A 20,799-nucleotide genomic window follows, 5' to 3' on the forward strand; every position below is an offset into this window, starting at 1 on the left:
TTAAATACTATTCTTTTCAACTCCTTAAGTTCCAATCCTACCACTACCTTCCTCTACTGAGGGGTTGAGTAAAGAGACAGGCAGTGAATATTCCAGACTTTACAATCCATGTGATCTGTGTTACAAATATTCAATTCTACCATCAAAGCACATAAGTATCATTTTTAAATAAAATAAGCAAGTATATCAATAGGCAATGGTAAAATATATATAATGGCTAGGATATGATCTATTAGATCATCTCCCCTCAACACTCAGTAGCAATACTCATCAATTCACCTCATGTTCTATGTTACCTATAGTGCATTTTAATTTATCTTTGATCATCAAAAACTCACTAGAAGTAACTGTAGTCAAAATTAGCCAACACATAGAATCCTTACATTTCATAAACCATTTTATAATCTTGGTTTCTGCCACTCTGATGTTACTGTATTCATTTTATGACCTCTTCCTTTCTCAGAGACTTATGATACCTGTGATATCTCAGGGTCATTTTTTTCTTCTACATTGTCTTATCAGACCTCCTCTGAAAACCCACTGACCTAATATCGAGTATATTTTAGAGCGCAAGACTAATATACTTAAACTCCTATTTTGATCTCATTATATTTGTGTTTACTGGACATCTCACAGCTAAATATTTTATTACCAAAACATAATTATTGAAATACATGTATTCATTATCCAATTACTGATAATAATTATTCAAATCAGTAAATTTTACATCAACATAACCTTACTGTTAGGAGTCATTACATTATAACCATCAATCTATAAGTACTATTGTCTTGCTCCCATCCTATATCCTATATTAAAGGATTTTTAGGGCTAACCTTTGGGTGCAGTGGGTTAAGCCACTGCCTGCAATGCTGGTATCTCATCTGAGAACCAGTTCAAGTCTTGGCTGCTAAACTGCCAGTCCAGATTCATGCTAATGCATGTGGGAATGCACCAGAAAATGACCAAGAACTTGGATTCCTGCACCCATGTGTGAGACCTGGATAGAATTCCAGAGTCCTGGCTTTGGCCTGGCCCAGCTCTGGAAATTGTAGCCTTTGGGAATTGAAACAGCAAGTAGAAGATCTCTCTTTTTGTCTCTCTCTATATAAATAACTCTGCCTTTCAAATAAATCTTTACAAAAATCACCACTGTTATTGCCAGTATTCTTGTCCAAGCAACTCACAAAAATCCCATCTACTCTCACCTCTTTATAGTCATTGTCATGCAGATAGACAGATTTTTTAAAATAAATAATTGCATGAATTGCTCACTAGATAAGCACTCTAGTATCTCTCAATTACACTTAAATAAGCACTCAGTTTCCTTCCAAAGAATCAAAGATTATATTATCTAGTTCCTACAATCTCTTCATCTTCACTTGTTACCATGTCGACCTGTTTGCTGTGCTCCAAACATCTGGCATCCTTCCTCTTGTTTAAATGTGTCAAGTTGGCCGGCGCCACGGCTCACTAGGCTAATCCTCCGCCTTGCGGCACCAGCACACCGGGTTCTAGTTCCGGTCGGGGCGCTGGATTCTGTCCCAGTTGCCCCTCTTCCAGGCCAGCTCTCTGCTGTGGCCCGGGAGTGCAGTGGAGGATGGCCCAAGTGCTTGGGCCCTGCACCCCATGGGAGACCAGGAGAAGCACCTGGCTCCTGCCATCGGATCAGCGTGGTGCGCTGGCCGCAGCGCGCCGGCCGCGGCGGCCATTGGAGGGTGAACCAACAGCAAAGGAAGACCTTTCTCTCTGTCTCTCTCTCTCTCACTGTCCACTCTGCTTGTCAATAAATAAATAAATAAATAAAATTAAAAAAATAAATGTGTCAAGCATACGTCAGCATTGGGAAGTTTTTGCTTCTAATTCCAGTCCCAGTTGTCTCCATGAGATGCAGGTCTAACTTTATTCAAACTAAAATCTGGCATTTCTTGGAAAGGTAAAATAATTTCAAATTTTTCAATTAACTTGTCCCTCATGGCACTTACCTGGGAACTTATTTATTACCAATTTATCTAAAAACTTACTTCACATTATTTATCTCATTTTGTCTGGCACAGTTCCTCTTACAAGTGATTGTTTCTTCTGTAATCATTTTCTATCTTATGAACATGTTCTACTTTTTCTCAAATAATATTTGATAAATATCTTGTGTGAGTACTTAATTTTGTGCTTATCATCAAACCCATCACGGATGCCACACACCTAAAATAGAACATACTTAAAGGCATGAATTCAATACATCTTGCTCACTTCTGTTTCACTTCTGGAGTCTGTAAATTGCTTGGAACATTTTATACAACCAATGAATTTATGTAGAATAATAAATTTTTAATGGTCAACATCAGCATGGTCATATGTTATTAAAATAAAATATGAAAATATTATCAATAGGGACAGATTAAATTCCCCTTGGAATGTCTAAATTTAAGGTATCCTTTTCCAGAGGGCTGGCATGATGGCACAATTGTTTAAGTTACCAATTGAGATGTTGCATCCCATATCAGAGAGCTGGTTCAAAACCCTGCTACTGGCTTCCATTTGTTTCCATTCTAACTCCTTACTAATGTGTCTGGGAAACAGTGGATGATGGCTCAAGTACTTGAGTTCCTGAAACCCACGTGCAAGACCCAGATGAAGATCCTGGCTCATGGCTTCAGTCTGCTCAGCCCCAGGTTTTTAGGCCTTTTAGGGAGTGAGCCCACAAGTGGAATACTTTTTCTCTGTCTGCCTTTCAAATAAATAAATTATTTAAAATGGTACAACTTTTCTTTAAAATATATGTGGAAAATAGAAAAGACAACTAATCATTTCTAATTATGCATTTGAAACAAAATACATGGAAAATGTGATCCAAATTTGATGAAATTATTTCAAAAGGATTTTCATGTCAGCCCTCTCATCACTGTATATTAGTAAAAAAAAAAAAAAAGAAAACAGCTTTTTAAAAGAATAAAAAAGATAATGAGGTACAGGAAAACACAGAAATCATATTATGGAAAAGGGAGAAATAAATTTGTAAGGAAATATATACACCAAAGAAATCAGATCAGGAGAGCCACATTAAAAAATAAAACTAGAAACACATGTGAAACCTAGGAATTGGTTCATACACATCCTTACAACATTGATACACATGTATCTTTGTTTAAGTATGACAATGTCTGTGGGATATGTTGTCAATTATACATTTCTTCTAGAACATGACTTCTATTATTTAAGTCTATGTAACCTACATTTTGTTCTCTCCTCGTGTCAGTGAGTAAAGAATAACTACTGTGACATAATCTTCAAAAATGTTATTCTATGCAAAATAGGAGTAATAGATATATCACATCTTCAGTAGATTTCTTTTGATAACTCAGTTTCTACACATCACTGTTAAAATGTTTTTCGTAGTTTAACTATTGCATATGCTATAGTGGTTTTTTCACTAAAATACTGACACACAGGGATAATGCTGAGAAGAAAAATAGTACACCTCAGCTGCTAGAGAATGACTTGGACAACAACTGAGTCATTTATCTTTCTTATTTGGAAATGAGTTTTATTTGTACTGTTCTACATTTCTACATTTTATTATCCCATGTAAGGCTTGCATTGTCTTTGGAAGAGTTTGCCTTCTGACAAATACTGCTTGAAAGTTTATGGGAAAGCAGAGAAGAGATATAGGAATTTTATAGAGGAAGCAAATGCAATGAAAATGACATATGTGCCTTCACAAAATATCTGATCCCTGGGAATATCATTCAAACTGTTTGGACCTGCAGAAAACCCATGGTCTTCATAAATCTTTCCTGGTCCTCAGGACTATTCCCTTTCCTTTACCATGCTTAGCAGAGTCATTAAATCACTCCTCATAACTTCCTTGTCCTCAGAGAGGAAAATTACATGGACTTAATAGATTTTGTACAAGTGCTTCCACTGCTTTTTAGTCAGGTCTGGATAATTTTTGTTTCTACTCTCTGGTCTTGGCTTTTGCTTTCCTTTTCCTCTTTTGTCCTTTAGAGTCATTGTTCTCCTTTCAAATATTGGTATTTGATTCTCTATAATCTAACACTATGAATATCCAAATATCACAAAGCATTAGGAACTATTAAAGTTTATGTCAATTTTTAGATTAGGAAAAATGACAAGATGAGGTGAGAAAGTAATTTATAGAAAATTGAAATAGAGAAAACTTGAAAATTATGTAATAAAATTGGACATGAAGATTGGGCAGCAGAGTATTCAGACACTCAGATATTCAGATACTAATGGGGGAAAAGGATACAAATATGGTGGGAAAACAACATGGAGAGAAGGATAGGAAAAAACAAAGCATATCATATAATTGCATTTTGGGGTGCTTTGAGAATCAAAGAATTTATCAAGTGAGTGGTATATGGTCATAGAAGATTTCTGGGCAGTTTTGAATTGATTTTCCTTTTCTCAAGGAAGGAGAGAATTCTGCTCTTTTATTTATTTGAGAAATAAAAAAAGGCAAGAATAAAATAAAGTAAGAAAATAGTTGTCAGTTTTCTGGGCAAAATTAAATATGTCAAATTCAATAGTTTTCAGCTATACTACTTTCATTAATAAAATGCTATGAGTCTTTAATTACATGTGGTCAAGAACAGCTACATTCATCATTTTATGTATTTGCTTATTCCCTCAGTGAACATGTAGTATTTATTAGACATTGGATAAAGCTTGACGAGATAAGAATCACTACATCCTGAGGCAAGTAAGTGATGATGCTATATCATGCCTGAGGGGAAGCAGTGTTGATAATTAAGAGCTAGATGATTCTGAAACATACGTAAAAGATGGATTAAAAATGCTTTCTGATGAAATATCCACACCCGGCCATTGTGGATATTTGGGCAGTAAACCAGCACTTGAAAGATCTCTCTCTCTCTCTCTCTCTCTCTCACTCTCTCTCTCTCCCTTTAAAAGAAATAAATATTTTTAAATAAAGAAAGAAAATGCATGCTCTCAAAGTAGCAATTGGAGCAACCTATCCATGTGCACCATTTCTAGTCTTATGGCATGAAAACTGTACAACATAAATATTGCTTTGCAGAAAAAAAAAGACCTAAATAAAAGATCTCTGGGAGTGAGATTCCAGTAGAAAGAATGGGCCATCAAAGGAGGAGGTAACTTTCTCTGAAGGGAGGAGAGAACTTCCTCTTTGACTATGACCATGTCTAAATAAGATTAGAGTTGGCGAACTCAAAAGGCTGCCATAGCCTTGGGAACTCATGACAAGAGCCTAGGGTGATCACTGATGTCATAAATAAGAGTGTCAATTTGTTAAGTCAACAGCAGGAGTCACTGTGCACTTACTCCCCATGTAGGATCTCTGACCTTAATGTGTTGTTCAATGTGAATTAATGTTATAACTAGTACTCAAACAGTACTTTATACTTTGTGTTTCTGTGTGGGTGCAAACTGTTGAAATCTTTACTTAATATATACTAAATTGATCTTCTGTATATAAAGAGAATTGAAAATGAATCTTGGTACGAATGGAATGGGAGAGAGAGTGGGAGAGGGGAGGGTTGAGGGTGGGAGGGAAGTTTGGGGGGGGCAGCTACTGTAATCCATAAGCTGTACTTTGGAAATTTATATTTGTTAAATAAAAGTTAAAAAATATTGCTCTGCAGAAAGAAACTTTGCAGAAGTGATACAGATTCTTTAAAAGATTTATTTATTTATTTGAAAGTCACAGAGTTTCTCATAGTTTCGCATGAGAAACTCTGACTTTCAAATAAATAAATAAATCTTTTAGATCTATGAGAAACAGTGACTTGATCAGCTCTTGTCCTGACGGTTGATGTACAATGTAATACTTTATCCATTTTAGTATTTTTTTTTTTGTTCTAGTAACATTGGTTGAACTCTGTAATTAACACACAATTATTCTTAGGTGTTTAAAATTTAACTGAAAAGTGATCCCTGTTAGGAATTTGGAAAACATTATGCTTAGTGAAATAAGTCAATCCCAAAGGGACAAATACCACTTGTTCTCCTTGATAGGTGACAACTAACTGAGCACAAAAAAGGAAACCTGTTAAAGTGAAATGAACACTAGGATAAATGGTGACTTGATCAGCCCTTGCCCTGACTGTTGAACAACTTGATGAACAACTTAATATGTTATCCCTCTTAGTATTTTTTTTGTTTGTTCTACTTAATACTTTTGGTTGAATACTGTAATCAATACACAATTATTCTCAAGTGCTGAAACCTAACTGAAAAGTGATCACTGTTAAATATAAGAGTGGGAATAAGAGAGGGAAGAGATGTGCAATTCGGGACATGCTCAAGCTGACTTACCTCAAACGGTAGAGTTAGAAACATACCAGGGGATTCCAATTCAATCCCATCAAGGTGGCATGTACCAATGCCATCTCACTAGTCCCAGTGATCAAATTCTGTTCACAATTGATCATAATGATAGGACTAGGAACCAAAGGGATCACATAAACAAGAATAGTGTCTGCAAATACTAGCTGATAGAATAAAAAAGGGAGATAATGATCCAACATGGGAAGTGAGATACACAGCAGACCCATAGAATGGCAGATGTCCTAAACAGCACTCTGGCCTCAGAATCAGCCCTTAAGGCATGCGGATCCGGCTGAAAAGCCCATGAGACTATTTCAGGCATGGAAAGCCAAGACACTCTGGGGGAAAAAAAAAAAGAAAAAGAAAAAAAAAAACACCTAAATGAAAGATCTCCACGAGTGAGATCTCAGTGGAAAGAATGGGTCATCAAAGAAGGAGGTACCTTTCTCCGAAGGGAGGAGAGATCTTCCATTTTGACCATGGCCTTGTCTAACTATGATCAGAGTAGGCAAACTCAGGGGGCTTCCATAGCCTTGGCAGCTCATGACAAGTGCCTAGGGTGATTACTGATGCCATAAACAAGAGTGTCAATTTGTTAAGTCAACAACAGGAGTCACTGTGCACTTACTCCTCATGTAGGATCTTTGTCCTTAGTGTGCTGTACATTGAGATCTAATGCTATAACTAGTACTCAAACAGTATTTTTCACTTTATGTTTCTGTGTGGGAGCAAACTGTTGAAATCTTTACTTAATGTATGCTAAACTGATCTTCTGTATATAAAGAGAATCACAAATGAATCATGATGTGAATGGAAGGGGAGAGGGACTGGATAAGGGGAGGGTTGCTGGTGGGAGGGACGTTATGGGGGGAAGCCATTGTAATCCATAAGCTGTACTTTGGAAATTTATATTCATTAAATAAAAGTTAAAAAAAAAGAAACATACCAGGGGATTCCAATTCAATCCCATCAAGGTGGCGTGTACCAATGCCACCTCACTAGTCTCTAGTCTGAGTGATCAATTTCTGTTCACAATTGATCATAATGATAGGACTAAGAACCAAAGGGATCACATAAACAAGAATAGGGTCTGCAAATACTAACCGATAGAATAAAAAAGGGAGAGAATGATCCAACATGGGAAGTGAGACACACAGCAGACCCATAGAATGGCAGATGTCCTAAATAGCACTCTGGCTTCAGAATCAGCCCTTAAGACATTTGGATCCGGCTGAAAAGCCCATGAGAGTATTTCAGGCATGGAAAGCCAAGACACTCTGTCAAAAAAAAAAAAAAAGACCTAAATGAAAGCTCTCCGCAAGTGAGATCCCAGTGGAAAGAACGGGTCATCAAAGAAGGAGGTACCTTTCTCTGAAGGGAGGAGAGAACTTCCACTTTGACTATGACCTTGCCTAAATAGGATCAGAGTCGGTGAACTCAAAAGGCTTCCTTGGCAACTCATGACAAGAGCCTAGGGTGATTACTGATGCCATAAACAAGAGTGTCAATTTCTTAAGTCAACAACAGGAGTCACTGTGCACTTACTCCTCATGTAGGATCTCTATCCTTAATGTGCTGTACAGTGTGATTTAATGCTATAACTAGTACTCAAACAGTATTTTTCACTTCGTGTTTCTCTGGTACTAAAAGGGTGAACTGAATTAATGACTTCTTGACCAAAGGCAGGAGTCATATTTACCTGAATAAATTCATAATTATCAACCATAAAGGTGATAGTTATATAAATCATACAGTTGATGTTAGTATTGAAGTTTGGATTCATGTTGCTCATCTAGGATTGTGTAGAAGTATGAGAGTAAGATGTCTACATTTGGGAGTCCATCCATGAATGACAACAGTAACAAAACTAAGAAATATTTTCAACACATAATCTTATAAATAGAGGTAATTGAAAAGAAAGGAAGAAAGATTCAGATAATCTATAATATGCAATAAATATTATATGCAACAATGTATACAATGCAGAATGTATTCTGTGTATATGATGTAGGCATAAAATATTCGTTGATTTTTTGATGGTAATACGTTACATACTAGTGGTACAGTATAAAATATGTACAATATAAAAGATTTCATATTCTTTGTGATCACTATCTTTTTTAAATCATATCAGAGCTATTGACTACAGAAAGCTATAGGTTTGGAATACTTGCTATTGACCCCACCATCCTCTGATGAAAATGATAAACAGCTAATAGATAAATATTATCATATAGTTCACAATTCTTAGTCTCTGTTTTTAACATTTTGCAATTTATACCTCTTTGAAGAATTCTGCCTTGATGCCTTAAGAGTTATAGGTTTCATAAATCTCTGTGACCACAGAAGGAGGTACTGTAGCGACCACAATAATTCTTGAGACATTGATCCGAATATCACTAAATCTCCCAGACCTGTTTTGAATGAACTGTAAACCAGCTCTTCTCCATATTTCACTTTTGCAATTAACTACCTCAGATGCTCTTTGTGGGAGATGAGGTCTATATTATAAATTAATGAGGCCATAAGTAAATTCCAATGCAACATTTCATTGACTCAAATTGCCAGAATATTAAAATGTCTAACTATTTTTTTCTAGTAAGTTGTGAAAATTCTTTTGGCTTGAAACCTTTTGAATTTAAGTGAGAGTGCTCTTTTAATGTACTAGGCTACAAAAACTTTGAGTATGATAACTGCACATCACACATTGCTAGTTTTTTTTTTTTTTTTTTTTTTTTTAGAGATTTATTTATTTATTTGAAAGCCAGTGTTAGAGAAGGAAAGGCAATGGCTAAAGTGGAGCCAGGCTGAACCCAGGAGCCAGGAGTTTTTTCTGAGTCTCCTACATGGGTGGCAAGGGGCCAAAATCCTGAGCCATCCTCTCCTGCTTTTCCCAGGCCATTAACAGTGGGGAAGTCGGGACACACACTGGTGTCCATATGGGGTGAGGTGTCACAGGCAGTGGCTTTGTCCACTAAGCCACAAAGTTCAGCCCACAGCCACATTGTTAGTTTTGCACCTTTGTTCTCCTGCTACTTTACTCACTTAAGATTTCAAGGAAGGTTTGTTAATTTTTAGAATTTCAGTAAAATAAAAATAATTATATAAATTCATATGCAAAGAGAATAATCTGTTTACCTAGAGTCCTGCTGTGAAAATTCATTAATGTTTACAAAATATATTTACTGTATAACTGTAATTGTAACTCCTAGAGAAATGTTACTAATCATATTAACACTATTTACAGGAAAATATTACTTACCTTGTTTGATGAAAGTCTTGAGTCTTCAACATTCTCAAGAGTGTCACCTGATATAACTTTAACAAAATCCTAAAAGAAAAGACATTATCTTGAGTGTCTATGGAAAACAGCATAATTGTAGTAGGGCTGGATGGAAAACATTTTCCTTAAAACAAGAAATTATTTTCTAAATTCAGGGGAAAAGAAGTCATTTGTACATCTCTTATTTTATAAATTGTTCCCTTATGTATAAAACAATAATAAAAAGTGTCTCCTGAATCACTGGGCCTACTTTATGTGGCAATTAAAAGGGACGTGTAAATGTCTTTCTAAGTGCTATGCAGATAAATAATAATGTTAATCTTAGAAAAAATTAGGAATTGTAGAAAGTTGTTTATATTCAACTAACCTATAATTTTGCTTGTGCTGATAAAGGCAGAATAAAAAGCTTTTTAAAATAAATGTTCAAAAATGGAGAAAGGGTTTTAATGAATTACTACCAAGGTCTTGGAGCATATTTATAAGGAACCCATAGGAAAGTAAAATACATTGACTTGAGTGTTTCAGATCTTACATCACAAAATTTGGTAGTCCCTAACTCAGTAGATATGTTTATTGAAATTATGCTTCCTTTTGTATATTATAACTTCACTCATTCTTTTGTCCCCCAAATTTTAGCTGCTTCAGGTTGTAAAAATTGATATGCATTATTCGTTGCTTCCCCTCTTTGCTTTTTATTTGAATATTTGTTTCCTATACTTCTATACATTGATAAGTATTTTTAAAGTAACTCTGAAATAACAGGAATTATTTTAAAGTCTAGGTTTATGATAAGTCACTTTGAAATGAGGATAATATGTTTCCATTTATTTATTTTATTATTTTATTTTTTAACTTTTATTTAATAAATATAAATTTCCAACATACAACTTTTGGATTATAGCGGTTTTTCCCCCCATAACCTTCCTCTCACCCACAACCACCACATCTCCCATTCCTTCTCCCATCCCATTCATTTGAAATTCTCTTTATATACAAAAGATCAATGTGGTATATACTAAGTATGTGACACCAGCACCTCGGGTTCTAGTCCCGGTAGGGATGCTGGATTCTGTCCTAGTTGCTCCTCTTCCAGTCCAGCTCTCTGCTGTGGCCCGGGAAGGCAGTGGAGGATGGCCCAGGTCCTTGGGCCCTGCACCTGCATGGGAGACCAGGAAGAAGCACCGGGCTCCTGGCTTCGGATCAGCATGATGCGTGCTGGCCGCAGCAGCCACTGGGGGGTGAACCAACGGAAAAGGAAGACCTTTCTCTCTGTCTCTCTCTCACACACACTGTCTAACGCTGCCTGTCAAAAAAAAAAAAAAAAAAAAAAAGATTTCAACAGTTTGCACCCACAAAGTATAAAGTACTGTTTGAGTACTAGTTATACCATTAATTCATATACTACAACACATTAAAGATAGAGATCCTCCATGGGGAGTAAGTGCACAGTGACTCCTGTTGTTGATTTAACAACTGACACTCTTGTTTATGACGTCAATAATCACCCTAGGCTCTTGTCAGGAGCTGCTAAGGCTATGGAAGCCTCTGAAGTTCGCCAACTCTGATCTTATTTAGAGAAGGTCATAGTCAAAGAGGAAGTTCTCTCTTCCCTTCAGAGAAAGGTACCTCCTTCTTTGATGGCCTGTTCTTTACACTGGGATCTCACAGAGATCTTTCGTTTAGGTCAATTTATTTATTTAGTTATTTTATTTTATTATTTTGTTTTTGCTATAGTGTTTTGGCTTTCCATGCCTGAAATACTCTCATGGGCTCTGCAGCCAGATCTGAATGCCTTAAGGGCTGATTCTTAGGCCAGCGTGCTATTTTAGGACATTTGCCATTCTATGAGTCTGCTGTGTGTCCCGCTTCCCATGTTGGATCATTCTCTCCTTCTTAATTCCAGCAGTTAGTATTAGCAGGTAGTAGTCTTGTTTATGTGATCCCTTTGACACGTAATCCTATCATTATGATCAATTATGAACTGAAACTGATCACTTTGACTAGTGAGATGGCATTGGTACATGCCACCTTGATGGGATCGGATTGGAATCCCCTAGCAAGTTTCTAATTCTACCATCAGGGGTAATTCCTACTGAGCATGTGCCGAACTGTACATTTCCTCCCTCCCTTATTCCCACTCATATTTAACAGGGATCACTTTTCAGTTAAAGACAAGGGCTAATCAAATCATTGTTTCTAATAGTGTCTATTTCACTTCAATAAGTTTCCTTTTAGGTGCTCAGTTAATTGTCACCTATCAGGGAGAATAATTTGTTTCCATTTCTAAGGAAGTTACTAGGTCTGAATGATTATCCTATGTCAACCTTTCAAATTCATTGACTTTAGATGGCCCTGATTTACTTTACTTTAGAAAACACTGTAAAGACCAATGTGTCCATTATCGTGTTGGATGTACTGTTTTTCAACATCAGAAATAAGGCATAAACCCCCACATTGGAGGGAGACACATAATAATTGTTTACAAATGCTATGTGCCCAGAGTTGGAAAGTGTCTGTTATTAAAGTCCAGATACAAATATTTTAAGTTTTGTGAGCTATATTTTTATCACAAATTTTAACTTGATTGCTACAGCATAAATGCAATCATAAGTAATATAGAAGAATGAGCATTCCTGTGTTCTAATGATACTTTATTTAGGGACAATGAAATTTGAACTTCATATAACTTTTAAAATTCCCAAAATGTAAACATTGTAGTGAGTGTTTGACCTGGTATTTTAGACACTGCTTGCCACACTCACACCTAGTTTTCCAATACCAGGGTTGGAGTTTTGACTCCACACTCAGTTCCAACATCCAACTTATATAAGCCTTGGGAGGCATCAGGTGCTAGCTCAGTGCTACTCATGGGAAAATGTGGATTAAGTAACAAGTTTCTGGCTTTGGCCTGGCCCTATCCCATCTGTTAGAAGCATTTGTTAAGTGAACCAATGGATGGGAGATTCTCTCTCTCTCTCTCTTCCTCAAATAAACAATTTTTTAAAAAGCAATACAGTATAAAACAATTATGAGTTTATGACCTATATAACAATAGATGACAGGCTGAATTGGATCCTCTGCAGTCGGCTGACAATACAGATACATTATATAAGTTACAAATATGCACAGACAATTTGCATAGTTCAGGTGCTCATGAATTGATAGCATAAAATATAGAAAATTACATCATTGTTGGAATTAATGAGAGTTGGATTGTTAGAGAAAGTCAGATGATCTAACATTAAATGAATCTAAACTGAGAACAGAAAATGAGAAATAAAACAGTAAGTTCTATCCTCCACATCCATGGATTTTGCCTCTGAAGATTAAACCAACATCAGATAAAAAGTATTTAGGGAGGGACTGATGAAATCTACCATCCGCAGAGCAGGCATCCTATATGGGCACCGATTCGAGTCCCAGTTGCTCCATTTCTGATCCAGCTCTCTGCTAATGTGCCTGGGAAAACAGCAGAAGATGGCCAAAATCCCTGGGCCCCTGCACCCATGTGGGAGAGACCTGGATGAGGCTCTTAGCTTTGGCTTGGCCCAGTGTTGTTGTGCCCATTTTGGAAGTGAACAAGCACATGAAAGATCTTTCTCTTTCTCTCTGAAATTCTGAATTATAAATGAATAAAATGAATCTTTTAAAAAAAGAAAACATTTAGAGAAAATATTGCATCTGTACTTAATATGTATGGACTTTATCTTTGTCATTATTGGCATAGTGTGGCTACTATTTACATAGCATTGTTTTGTATTAAGTATCATAAATAATCCTGAGATTATTTAAAGTACTCAGGATAACGCTGTAGGTTGTATGGAAATATTACACATTTTATATTAGGATCTTGATCATATATGAGTTTTTGTATCCAAAAGGTCCTGGAACAAACTACTTGCAGAAATAGATGACTGATAGAAAGAAGGTATAAAGTACAAATTCCAAAGGCAGAAATGAGTATGTCTTTGTTTAGACTTTATAACTGTACGATTTGGATTTTGACATTGCTTTCCAATTATTTTCAATTGTTATTCCACATATTTACATATTTCTGTTTTTAACCTCATGATAAGAAGAAAAATGCTCAATTTTATTATTTAACAGTAAATGCAAAGAAAACTGTTGTGAAATGCAGTACCAATATACTTAATTTCCAAAATATCTATTTGAAATAACGTTTAGTGTTCCTATTAAATATGGACATTTAATTTCATTACTAGAAATCATTTTAAGAGTTTTCTGCTTTCTTCAGCGTGTTTTGATCTCATTGAGCATTTTCTAGTTTTCAAGTTTTTTTTTATTTTTGCCTCCACAATTATATGTATGGGAAAGCAGCAGAAGATGGCCCCTGTGTTCATGTAGAATACCTGGATGAATCTCCTGACTCTCTCTATCTCTCCCTCTCTCTCTCTCTTTAAATAAATAAAATAAATCTTTAAAAAAAAGACTTCTTACCTTTTCAAAAAGTTACTCTAGCACCACATGAAAAAAGAAATCTGCAGAATTTAAATTTGTATATTATAGTTTGCAATGATGAGCATTTTTTAATTCTCAAGTATGTAAAATTTTTTGGTTCATGATATAAAAAATATTTTTTCAGAACTTATTAGCAGTGTCAATGTTATAAAAGGATGTTTGGTGGTATCATATTTGATTTAGTGTCCCCAGGCTGATACAGGTGAAGAGGGATAGCAACTATTTATATATATTTTTTGCAACTATCTATATTTTGAAAGTTCTGTGCTCTGAATGTCCCCTCCAAAATTCATGTTGAAACTTAATTACTGACACAACAGTATTAACAGGTAGGACCTCTAGAGGTGATTTGGACAGAGGGCTTCCCCCTCATGAATGAGGTTAAAGCACTTATAAAAGAGGCTTCACAGAGCACTCAACACCTGCACTTCCATGTCCTGCGATGTGAGGACACAGAGTTCCTGCCCTCCGGGGCACGAGGTTCTCAACAGGCAACAGAATCTGCTCACACCTGGATCTCAAGCATGTAGAACTGTCTTTTATTAATTACCCAGTCTCAGGTATTTTGTTGTGGCATCACAAAATAGGCTAAGACAGAATCACATTCTCAAAGAACAAAAACAGCATCATAGTCTTCAAAAAAACTTCATATAACTGAAGGTTACACATTAGCTATTAAATTGCATGCCATGGTTCAGACCTGTGTGGCATGACTCACAAGACCTCACACTAAATGACTGTGTATGCTATTCACTATCCAAGAGGTGAGTTAGACCAAATAATTCATCCTCTTTTCCCACAGAATTGCTTCCATAGTAGACATTCTGGGAATTTATTATAAACAGTATTTAATCCAATTGATTTCTGGCTCATGAGCATGTTGAATTTTGTTTACGTGAAGGTAAAAATATTCTGAAGTCTAAATACTGTGCTAAGGATGAAAAAAATTAAAGAATTATCCTAGCAGAAAGATCAAGTATGTTAAGAAATTTAAAAAATATCAAATCTTTTTAAAGCATTTTCTAATCACTACAGTATTTTATTTGGTGTTTGTAAACACTGAAGTTTCTATGGTGACCTTGACTTGGGGGTGCAAGGAAGCTCTCTCTAGAATGACTGTAGTTCTGTGTTCCAGTAATACTGAAATGTTCCTCACTGATGCTGAAGTGTTTATAAAACCATTGCTAGCTGAAGTCATGCAAGCAAACTGTCCACAGCCTCACTATGTCATAAAAATATGCCCAGCTTGAAACAAAGAATATAAAATTTTTATATTTGTTTTACTACAAATATAGCTATCAGATCACTGGCCTAAGCTATTTTTTCTGCCTACAAAGAGATACAGTTTTCTCTAGAAAGTTATAAACATTCTCAAAATAATTTTATTTGCTCACAGTCTCCATATGTAGTAAGTACTCATTCACTCACACATGTATGAATGATTTGTTCCCTCAGAAATAGATGCTTCTTCACAATATATATAAAAATACATCCGATTGATGTATCTAAATGAATTCAAATTACAGCCTTAGCCTCTATAATTATGGTCAACATCCCAAACCGTTCTAGAATCCTTTTCCAAGTGTTCTATGGTCTCAAAGATGATGCCTGTATTTTAGAGGAGTTCTGCATTACGCCATAATCATTGCTGCACACCCTCTTTATATCTTCAATCTTTGCCTGTTATATTGCATAGTATTAATAAAATGATATGAGATTACATCCCTGCTACATAGTAGTTATTGAAATTCATTTTATATATAATATAAAAATGTGTTCCCACTAAATCACTGGATTTTTTCTTCTACAGTTTCACTTTGAGTACATTTCTAAAAATATTTTAGTAAGCCATGGTTCTGAAAGTGCGCTAAATAGAGTTCATTGACTACTCTGAAGAGATACCTCTGATGTGAATGAGTGCCAAGTGGACATTTACTGAACAGAATTGTTCCTTATAGCATTTAGTGCATTGTAGATGCTCCAAGCATCTTCAAATGATGAGAGTAGTAACCATGTCCCAGATTCCCTGTAGAAGATTCTCCCCTTGCTATTGTCTGCCTGCTGGGTACAGTACAAGATCTATTCTCACATTCCAAATTGCTTGGCTTGTAACTCTTGGTCTCCATGCTTTGGGAAACTATATTCATGGGTATTTTGGCATTTCCTCCACTACAGAGATATGAGAATTGCCCTATATCCATGCTATCCTTATCCTCTGAAAACCATTTTACCAAAATCTCATCTAAAACTTCTTTATTTTTATTATGATCTGAAAGTCCACAACAAAAAATAAAAATGCAAATATTCATTTTCAGAAGGTAGAAAAAGCCACCAAATGAAACCTTGAAGTTTTATTCAGCTCCAATGTCTCAAGATGTTATTCAGTTTCTGTGCTGGATGTTATAAATCACAAAGACATTTATCTTTCCATTCCAATAGATCAGTAGAAAGCTGAAGGGAAGCTTTTACATTATTACCAATTCCCAATACTTCCATTATAACAAACCTTTGTCTACTAAAAATCTCTAATACATTCTTCCAAAAAAAATTTTTTTTTTGACAGGCAGAGTTAGACAGTGTGGGAGAGAGAGACAGAGAGAAAGGTCTTCCTTTTCCATTGGTTCACCCCCCAGTGGCCACTGAGGCCGGCGCGCTGTGGCTGGCGCACCGTGCTGATCCGAAGCCAGGAGCCAGGTGCTTCCCCTGGTCTCCCATGCGGGTGCAGGGCCCAAGGACTTGGGCCATCCTCCACTGCACTCCTGGGCCATAGCAGAGAGCTGGCCTGGAAGAGGAGCAACTGGGACAGAATCCGGCACCCCAACCAGGACTAGAACCTGGGGTGCTGGTGCCGGAGGTGGAGGATTAGCCTATGGAGCCGCGTCACCGTCCAGTCCAGATTCTTCCAAAATTTAATATGGTTGTGTTATCTAAATTCACACAACGACTCTTTGTAAATGATGATTTCACTAATTATCTTATTTTAATACTTAATGATAATATAATAAGTAGCCCTGGAGAGCTAATTTTATTGCAAAATTAAAATATTTATTTTATTTTCCTTGGATATTAAAATATATAAATATTTTGGAAAATATCATGAAGTAATAGTTATAATGGGATTTCGAAAAAGTTCATGGAAAGGGGAATTAAAAAATGACACCCAATTTTTATGAGCACATTGAAGCTCCCTTGTCTATGTATCATGGCTAACATACACATACCCCTCTTCTCCAAAGCTGTAGTGATAAATTAAATGTTTTTTGTTATTTTTATTTTTGACAGATAGAGTTAGAGACAGTGTGAGAGAGAGGCAGAGAGAAAGGTCTTCCTTCCGTTGGTTCACCCCCCAAATGGCCGCCACGTCCAGCGCTGCACCAATCCAAAGCCAGGAGCCAGGTGCTTCTTCCTGGCCCATGCCGGTGCAGGGGCCCAAGCACTTGCCATCTTCCACTGCACTTCTGGGCCACAGCAGAGAGCTGGACTGGAAGAGGAGCAACTGGGACTAGAACCTGGTGCCCAAATGGGATGTCAGTGCCGCAGGTGGAAGATTAACCAAATGAGCCATGGCACCGGCCCCTAAATATTTCTAATATTTCTGTGTAAAAGTCTTTTAATTTTTAAATCTAGTCCTATTAAAATGAAAAGCTACTCCATGAATTCAACTTTCTAGGCTCTACATGGCCTGTATGGTAAATGGCTGAATAATGAATTCCACACCACTGAAAGTACTGCTGGAATGTTCAATATTTCATACATCTCATTTTCTGTTGTCTTTGTGGTGGGAAAAAAGAACGTGCAGATGAGATTGCTAGAGGTATTTACATGCCAAACTCCAATGTAATCCACTGTTTATAGAATAAAGTAGGTGGGAAACTGTGAGATTAACTACAATCTGAAGATATTGTATCTAATATACTCTAGACCTTCTATATTTTTTTCATCTGTATAGAAACTATATAAAGTGTTATTATTTTACAGGTAAGGAAACTGAGCCTGGAGAGATTCATTGACTTTTTTGAGGTTACTTTGCATAGGTAGTAAATCTAGGATTCTAATTTATGTAGTCAGACTTTTTATATGCAATGGTGCATGCAGAATGTGCAGGGAAAGGAGATTTTTGGTCTCTACTATCTAAAAAGGCTTAGCAGCTTCTTTTGCTTTTTCTTCAGTAGTTCATACCAGCATTGGAGTCCTTTGTATCTTACTCCTCTGGAGGCAAGACAACTTTCAGGTAACCTGATGAAGGTCAGAGCATGCCATAGGGCAATGACTCTGATAAGCAGCACTAAATCTCATTCTGCCATTTCTCCTTTCACCAAGTCTTCGTGCTCAAATAGCACCATTGCTATTGACATATCCTATTTTTTGTTGCATTGTGCATTAGAAAATACAACTTCTAGATAACTAACTGAAAAAAGGAAATGATGAGCTGATTAAGGCTGCTTCAAGTGACCAAACACTATCTCAAATGTCATACAGCAATTAATATTTACTGAATTCACCAAAGAAGTCTTGGTTTATGCTATGTCAGATAATGAAACTAACAGCTACAACAACCAAATTATAAATATTTATGTTACACAATTGAATCAGACATATCAACTTTAAACATATTCCTTTTTTAGATTACAAATAATCTAAGTAAATAAATTGGTTCTGATTCCTCAAAGCAACAGAAACTACTTATTTTTGTTATTGTCATTATTTTACTATATTATTATTTAAATCATAGAAAGCAAGTATGATCCCTCTGTTCTAATTTACAATAAAACATCCCACAGACTTACTCACACCAATTCAGAGAGGGTTTTAATTGATCTAGTTTTTAAAAATAAACCAAGGTAATTTGGTCTTTTTGGCTTCCATTACAGACATACTGCACTTAATTCTTACTCAAGGATTTCATTGGAATCACATAAAAAATAGTAAGTGGAGCTTAAGAAGAATCCAGTTTAATATAAACTACTAGATATTTCTTTTCTCTGGCAGTGATCCAAAATTAAGAATAATTGCAAAGGAAAATTTAAAAGTGGTAAGAGGAAAATTATGAAATAGAAATTGAGTCAATCTTGATTCTTATAAAAATAAAATCTAATTAGGAAATAGGAAAACACAAATTAAAAAGTCATACTATTTCATTTTTTGGAGAAACAGGTTTACACTGGGTAGATTCATTCATTTAATCTTTATTCTATACCATCCTCCTTATATATAGATAGCTATATGAGAAACTGGATTGAAAAAGACTTATCTGCTATGCAATGTTATTTTAATATTTTGCCTGAGAGAGTGAAGTCACAAAGCACAATGTAGAAAATGAATGTTAGAGTATCTGTATCTCCTACATGCATTTATCTCCCCATAAACAAATTTGTCAACAGCATATCAATGTTTGGCATTGAAAAGGAAGATTTGAGAGACTGTTGGAAACAAAAGATAAAAAGTGTTGGACTCAACAAAACTCATCACCTGGAAGCTGAGCTCTGCTATGTGAGAAGAGAATCAAGTCTTCGTTCCTAAAACAGGTGCTAAGGGAAGGTATAGTTTCTACCAAATTTCTCAATGGTAAAGCATAATTAAATACCCGATTGTAAACTTTGCTGTAGATTAAGACCCAAATATTTAATTTGAGGCCTCAAATTAAATGGAAGACCTCTAACACAGAGTTAGTAGGAAAGATATGAATTGAATAAGGAGATTATATATAATCATATATTGGAAACCTCCCCTTGAAAGGGAAGCAGTTCTCTAATGTCAGTGCAGGTACCATGGGAACAGTAAATAGGGGTGTAATGGTGTGAGAAAAAAAAAAAGAGCAAGGGCATGTACTTTGTGACTGGATCCACAGAAAAGAAATCCAGGGAAATGTGAACAAGAGCAGTCATGTGACTCTGGTGATAGAAGCTAAACCCAATCCTACAAGGTGCTTCCCCAGTATTGTCAGAGGACCAAGGGATGCAGACCTGTTTGCCTTCAGAAATGTTCTCAAAGCAGTTCACATCATCAAGAGTGCAGGTACTGTTTCAATGTAACTATTTACATGAAAAGACATGCAACACATTCATTTGCTTTGCTTGACAAATCTTAGCAGAAATAAACCAGTGGCTAGTAGTGATTTAGTATCAATGACTCGAAGCTGTAAGGAAATTCTGAAGCTACCTCTAATCACAGTAACTTCTTGTGAAAAGTTCTTTGTTTAAGTTCTATAAAATGTAGTGCAGAAAAGTGAAAGAACTATGGCAGGGAATAGCTCTGTCTGTTATATCACCTTTGAAGGTTTCTGGACAGAGAAGGTAATGGACATGTTTATTTCTGTGAGAAGGGATCAATCATCTCTCGTTTTAATTTCTTATGTGCTATTTGGGAGAAGATGAATCCTCACACAAATATTAATGAAACTATTCTTTCTTAAGTATACCTGCTTAATATTTATTGTTTAATTATTTATGTCTTAAAAGTGTAACAATTTGTTTTCAAATACAGTTTCTCTTTCTAGAGTTTACTGTTGAATATATTTTTGCAAGAATTCAGTTCAAAAGGCCAGGCATCTCTAGACTTGATTTTTTTGTTGTTGTTGACATGCAAATGCATAATTTGGGGAAGAAAATAGAGCCTCTATGCCTCTCTGTTTAATTGAATATTAAATTTAAAAAAATATTAGGAATCACTATGTATAATATCTCGTAAGTTGGTTGTATGAATAATTT

This window comes from Oryctolagus cuniculus, chromosome 2, assembly GCF_964237555.1.
Source record: "Oryctolagus cuniculus chromosome 2, mOryCun1.1, whole genome shotgun sequence".
NCBI classification, from domain to species: Eukaryota; Metazoa; Chordata; class Mammalia; order Lagomorpha; family Leporidae; genus Oryctolagus; species Oryctolagus cuniculus.